The following is a 7,939-nucleotide window of genomic DNA, read 5'->3' on the forward strand; positions in this document are numbered from 1 at the left end:
CCGTGAGTTTTCGTCGGCGGATCGACCGCGAAAATACCGAGACGCAACCCGGAAATGTCCGGAAACGCGAAAGTGGTCGACGACGGAGGTCAACGAGCTGCCAAGCGAATCGAGAAACATCGGTGGTTTTATTTTTGCGACGTCGATCTGCCGAACCGGACATGTATTTATGTCGTTCGACCTTTCGGCTCGACCCTAAAGGGAACCTAACACCTCCGTCGGGCAAGTGTAAACAAAATGTCGACGTCTTCCAACACGTGAAACCAACACTCCAACCACCAGTGCCTATTAACGTGTTAGCTTTATTGTGCCGTGCCCTATTTCAACCCTTTGAACTGGATTTGTTTTTGCTTTTGCTCGTTCAGTTGCATCCAAGGTGAATTATTTTAAGGTAAATTAACGTACAACGGTGAAATTTAATCTGGTTTCTTTATTACAGTATAGTCATTATTGTTATATAATTTACTTTCTATAATTTTTTAAAGTGCGACTTTTGAAACAATTTGCAACATGTAAGAGAGGATGCCTCTCGCGTGTTTCGCAAAAATGAACTTTGTTGTTGTCTTCCTTTCGCCTTTAGTTTTTCTGTTTGAATGGGAACCGTACGATTATTATGTTCCCCTTGCGAATGGGGTATTAAAATAAAGGTAGTTTTTCATCAAATAGATTTTTCAAATCTGACGTCAGTTGTCTACCACGTTTTCTTTTTTTTTTTTTCTGTTCCCGAAATCTATCCACTAAACTACAAATTTGAGTTGTTGATTTCACTCTATTGTTATTACGCGAAATTTTATATGAAACATACGAATTTATGGGACATGTAACAAAAAGAAGTTTATCATAAGACAGAGTTTTATAGTAAATTTCTATTGCTATCTCCGCGAGTTTTATAGCAAATTTTGTCACTTCCAGCGTGACATATGAATTCAAAAGGTTAGAAGGGTGTTACCAATACCTAAATTGTGTCGCAAAGAAGAATGAAGAGATGACGTGTGTACTTGTTAAACACAGAGTACATAAGCTGCAGTGAAATGGCTGTTTTATTTACTTCTTTTTCTTCTTTTTGTAAAATCTAAAATTTTAATTCTATTAGTCGGATTTGTTTCTATCACTTACTTTACTATGCATAGTTAGCATATTAAAGAGGAGAATAAGAGAAATCAAATTCTTGGAAAAGTATTGTCCAACTCCAAGTCAGAAATTTAACAGTCTGCTAATCTGAAGTTAGGTACGATGATGGCACTTCACAGTGTAAAGTTCCACAAGTCAAGCACCGATATCTTTTTTGATTGAAGCTTTCCGAATAACATCTTCACGCAGGATTACTTTTCGACGACGTGCTTGGAATATGTTCCTTGAAAATTTTCAGATTAGACGTATAGCTTTGATTATAGCTTCTCGACCAAACTGACGATGCATCTATTGACTTTACATCTTGAATTGAATATGATTTAATGAATTCCAGTAAGAAATTAGAACATTTCCCAATTTCCCATTGTTCTCCTCGTATAATTATAAGAAATTCAAACAAACAACATCTGAAAAGCGAAGGAATAATTTTTAAACTTTTTTGCAATATTTTTTAGTCTCCCTTTTCTGTTGCGTACAGTTTCTTCGAGCAACTGTTTACATTTTTTTGTTTGTTCATTTTGTCTCGTTCTTAAATATTTTGAAGTTCCTGAAATTTACGAATATCGTCTCTCATTTTTCGTTAAAATTTTAATTTAAACAGCATGCCCTGCATAATTAAAAATTGCTTTTGCAAGATTAAAAAGAGTGTACTCGTCGTGTACAGCCAACGAGATTAAATATATAATCGAGAGTCGAAGCAAGTTCATTTTATCTCGTTCTTTCAACCTCAAAATATTTTAAAATTCGCGAAACTTGCGTACGCATTTCATTTTTTCTTTTTTTTTTTTTTTTCGCTGAAAATTCAAACAACGAACGGTGATTACTCTTCATTTTTTTTATGCTAGGAAAGCTTGTCCGCGACGAGTGTACTCGTTAAAGTTAAAATGGTCGAACGTTGACGATCGACGTCAACCGACGTCAGGCTGACCTATCGGAACACAATAACAGTCGCTTTATCGATTCCTAGCATCGACAAAATTGAATTCGCCTCAATGGCGCTTCGATTATCATCCAAGTGAATGAAACTTCCCTTCTCTCGCAAAAAAAACGGCATCGAGAGATTTTTCACAGCTCTCTGAATCTCTCTGTGTGAAAGAGAAAGAAAAAAACGGGGCACATTCGTCGAAGCCACGAACCGCGTGTGTATAATATAACAACAAACGCCGCGTCGCATCGATTTTCTTCGCGCTTGAGAGAGTGAGTGAGAGAGAAAGAGAGAGTGAGTGAGAGAAGGGTAGGCAGAGAGAGGGAAGAGACAAAGCGACGCGAGTTCGTGGGTTCAGGTTCAAGGTCACGGGAGCAGGAAGCGAGATATGTGTGCGTGCGGAACGCGCGAGCGCGTGCAGCGACAAGAGAAAGAGAGAGAGAGAGGGATAGAGAGTGGTTGACGAGAGGAGAAAGCCCCGGCCCGGTCGATGCTGGGAAAAGACCTCTTTCCTTCCACTTTTCCGGCCACGGTGCAGCGCCATCTCTGGCTGTCCGCCGGCCACCCTTCTCTTCAACGTTTTTTTCCTTTTCTTTTTTTAACGCGTTCGAGACAGAACAATATAATCTATATATTATAGTTTTTTTTATTATATATATTTTTTATTATATTCTATATATTATAGTTTATATTGTATTCTATATATTATATTATGTTACAGTATTTTTATTATGTTATAATATTATATTACAAATATCGAGTGTATTTATATATTATTATTATATTATATTATATTATTTTTTTGTATTATAAAAAAAAAGTGTATTTCTCAGATTCGACTAAAGTGTCAGACATCGACTAAACGAATAATGGGGCATCGGTCCCGCGGGGCCGACGTCGACTAAACGAATAATGGGGCGTCGGTCCGCGGAGACTGACATCGTCTCGAACGTGTTAATCGCCCGTTTAAACGCGCGATTCGCACTCGTGCTCTCGATTCTTCCGCTTTGCTACGGATTCGTTGCTTTGGCAGTAGCGTCTGACAACGCGATTATAAGACGCGCAGCTTTCGGGTTCACAATACATAGGGTTGATACAATATGGTCCACAAGCTTTTCTTTATGTACCTATTTTACGGAGAATCGTTCAAGTCTCCAAAAACACACTGTTTTATAGTATAGTCTATTAGTGTACTTATCTTTATACTGGACTATACTATACTATACTATAGTATAGCATATTATACTATACTATATATAGTATATTATGGTATACTATATAGTAGAGTATATTATACTATACAATATAGTATACTATATTATGGTATACCATATTTATATTATAGTATATTGTTGTATACCATATTTATGGTATAGTATATTGTGGTATACCATATTTATGGTATAGTATATTGTGGTATACCATATTTATGGTATAGTATATTGTGGTATACCATATTTATGGTATAGTATATTGTGGTATACCATATTTATGGTATAGTATATTGTGGTATACCATATTTATGGTATAGTATATTGTGGTATACCATATTTATGGTATAGTTATTACGTGGTATACTACATTAATAGTATAGTATATTGTGGTATACTACATTTATAGCATAGTATATTATGGTATACTACATTTATTGTATAGTATATCGTAGTATAGTACATTTATGGTATAGTATATCATAGTATAGTATATTATGGTATACTACATTTATAGTATAGTATATTATGGTATACTATATTTATAGTGTAGTATATTATACTGTAGCATAATATAGTATAAAGTACTTAACAAAAATATTCAAACAACCATTTTGACCATTTTGGTGGTTCTAGCATTAAACGGACTACCCTATACACAAGGTGCGAGTACGTTTAACTTTCTAAATGGTTAAATATTGCAGTTGGTCTCGGACTTAGGCTGTTCGAATACGAATTATTCAGCGGTTCGGCTGTCGCTCAAAGTCGTTGCTCGATCCTTCGAAAAACGGTTTGCAGCAGCAAATCGATTCGTTCCGGAAATAGCGATAACCTTTTGGGCAAATCGCCTTTGACTGATTCCTTGATCGGTCGTACCTCGCGTCGTGATGTCTGTCGGCTCGATAAATTTATTAAACCGCAGCTGTGTGCGGCCGATGCGTTCGATTAATAATGCAGTCGGTTGACTTTGATTGGACGTTCGCGGAAACCAGCGACGTATTCGTCGGCGGTGGTTAACGTGACGGACGGTTGACGTTCAACCTCGCCCTCAACTGTGCATCTTTCCATAATTTACGGTAAAACCCTCCTACAACGCCGTTTCCATGTAATATTTAACTTAATCAGCTTAAACAGTTCTTAAACATAGCATGAATTTTTACGATTGGTATATGGGTGAAGAGTGAAAGGGTTGAAAACTAAGATTTAAGGTAAAATGTCAGAGCTTTATTTCATTGAAAATGACCCTTCAACTTAATTATCTTAAACAGCCTTCTTGTAGCGTGAATGTTTTTATTATACTTTCACGGTTGAGATATGGATAAAGAATGAATTTAAGGGTTGAATTACAAATAAATTAACTATAAATTACCTATAATATTTATTCACATTATTAATAAATATAATTAGCAATATCAATAATTCCTAAATCATTATATATTTATATTATATTGTGTGCGGTTCGGTCACTCGTTACGGTCCGCGAACCAGCGCAGGGTGGTCAAATATAATATATTACATACCTCTGAGTTTCACTTATATCAAATTGTATTATATTATATTAATATTATTATATTATATTATATTAATAATATTATATTATATTATAATTATTATTTTATTATATTAATTATAATTAATCCGCTTTGCACTAATTTCGAGTTTCTTGTAACGCGATTATGAGGAATTAATCGTATCGTAAGAGGGTGTGAATGTATTTCACTTTCTTTCAATTGCTTGAATCCGTCCCTTTTCGAATTGAACCGCCATTCGAGGCGCTCGAATCGAAACGCAGAGGTATCACGAGCCAACATCCATCCCCCCCGTGCTGATCGATAAGCTTCCCATCTAGGTCTCGACCAAGTTGCGCTGGTCCGGTTCGCTTGTCTGCCAGCTGCATCTCCAGCTGACATTCTCTCTCTCACTCTCGCTCGCGGTTTTTTTTTTCTTTCTCTGACTGGTTGATTCCCCCTTTCTCCTCGAGTTTCCTCCTTCTTCCCATCTACTTCCGTCATCGGTCCGTGAAAGAGAGAGCAGCTTCAGAGGGTAGATTTCACGGTCGACCGACACTTGTTGCGTCGACCAATGGCCAGCTATTTTTCGGCACGCTCGTTTTCGAAGAGTTCGCGTCCCCGGGGCCGACGGTCCGCGGACCTAATTTCGTCGCGTTCACGCGCCTGATTTGTGAGGGAATTCGGTTTCCCTTTCGAGAAAAAGAAAGATAGAAAAATTCAACTCACCTCTGTCGTCGATCATTACACCAACAGCTTGCTTTCATCTACTCTGTACTTAGTTTAGAGACAGAAAAATCAAAGGAAGCTGGAACAACGAACAAAAATCTTCGTCACATCGTAAATGGTAGATCAACGATTAGAAATGATCCTTTTATGAATACAGTTCTCTATGTTCTCTAGTCGAGACACGACTGAGTTGTAATCTTATAAGGATTATAACTCAGGGCGAGAAAAATGCAAAACTCGCCAGTATCTTTTCAATGAAGAAGATTCTCCAATTTGTGATTTGTCTAAAATTGACGTGTTATTATATATAGTACAGAAAATACATTAACTGGTTACATAAGTCTTTCGCTGAAAGAGAACCCAAGGGAAACAATTTAACCTATATGATAAATTATTATAATTATTCTTTAAATTATATAAAATATAACTATATAAATTATATAAATTAAATTAAATTTACTAAATTATTAAATTAAATTAAATAAATTAATCCGTTTACGCTAGCGGTTTTATATAATGCGACTTTAAACAATGAAAATGAGAAAAGAAGTTTTCTGAAATAGTCTAACCTATATAATAAATTCCAAATCGCTAATAACTCTTCGTAAGAAGAACATATTCCCTAAATAATTATCCAAAGGATAAAAAAATCAATTTTAGAACAGTTTAGAACACACTATCACAACCTACATACGTAATAAATTGTAATATTTAGTTTCAAGTAGCCATTAACACACGCAAGCGGTTGATTCGACTTCAATGAAAATAATATCTGACGACGCAACTTATATAATAAATCGTAATATTTAGTTTCCAAGTCGTCAATAAGCCGTGCAAGCGATTGATCCGACATTAACCTCTTGCGCCGGAATTGCGTGCCACGCACGTCGCGAATATTTGGCCGAAATATTGCAATATTCTCTCAGTTTTAAGTATATCGAAATATAACTAATAAATTTATCAAGTAATCTTCTTAGTAATTTCTATTTAGTGATATACCGATGAATTCTAAGAGAAGACGAATTGTTGTGTACGGTTTAGTCACTCGTTATGGTCCGCGAACCAGTTACTAGCGCAAGAGGTTAAATAGCGAAGATAAAAAAGAAACAGAATTCAAATTTTCTCTCTCTCTCTCTCTCTCTCTCTCTGGCTAGAATCCGCAAAAAAGCAATAGCTCTCGTAATTTCTTCAAAGGCGTGGAATCGCGAGATCGGGAAGATCGATGCAATGACGAATTCGCGGACCATAACGAGTGACCAAACCGGTATACAACAATTTGTCGCTTTCTTTTTCTTTTGAACACGTCGGTATGCTATCACTGGATAGAAATGATTGAAAAGTAATAAAATTTTTATTTGTTTTGCCTGGGTTACATTTAAATATACTTAACACCGAGAAAATGTTGCAATTCGGGACAAAAAATTCTCGACGTGCGTGGCACGTCATTCCAGCGCAAGAGATTAATGTGCGAGGAAAAATAATGGGTTAAAATATTGTAAATATTAAATAGTAAGTACTAGCAATTACTAATGTGTAAATATTAAATAGTAAATAAATGTGTAAACATTAGATAATAATATGACGATTAACCCCTGGCAGCTGGTTCGCGGACCATAATGAGTGACCGAACCGTACACAACAATTTGTCGCTTTCTTTTTCTTTTGAACACGTCGGTATGCTATCACTGGATAGAAATGATTGAAAAGTAATAAAATTATTATTTGTTTTGCCTGGGTTACATTTAAATATACTTAACACTGAGAAAATGTTGCGATTCGGGGCAAAAAATTCTCGACGTGCGTGGCACGTCGTTCCAGCGCAAGAGATTAATGTGCGAGGAAAAATGATGGGTTAAAATACTGTAAATACTAAATAGTAAGTACTAGCAATTACTAATGTGTAAATATTAAATAGTAAATAAATGTGTAAACATTAGATAATAATATCACGATCAACCCCTTGCGCTGGCAGCTGGTTCGCGGACCATAACGAGTGACCGAACCGGTACACAACAATTTGTCGCTTTCTTTTTCTTTTGAACTCGTCGGTATGATATCACTGGATAGAAATGATTGAAAAGTAATAAAATTATTATTTGTTTTGCCTGGGTTACATTTAAATATACTTAACATTGAGAAAATGTTGTAATTTGGGGCGAAAAATTCACGACGTGCGTGGCACGTCATTCCAGCGCGCAAGAGGTTAACAGGCCGGGTCCAGCGCCTGAGGGAAAACAGCACGCGCGAGAGGGCGGAGGAGGAGGGAGGGTAACCTTCGGGAGGATCGGTCCGGTCGCAACAACGGGGTAGCGTATGGGGTTGATATCGACCGGCGGAGGTGCTCGGCGCGGTAGCCCACCACCCCTAACACAGCGCGGCCATCCCCTCCATCTGGCATCTGCGGCTCTCTGTCTGGCGGCCGGTGCCTGCGCTCT

This window comes from Frieseomelitta varia, unplaced genomic scaffold (assembly GCF_011392965.1).
Source record: "Frieseomelitta varia isolate USP_RPSP 00005682 unplaced genomic scaffold, Fvar_1.2 scaffold_612, whole genome shotgun sequence".
Classification (NCBI taxonomy): Eukaryota; Metazoa; Arthropoda; class Insecta; order Hymenoptera; family Apidae; genus Frieseomelitta; species Frieseomelitta varia.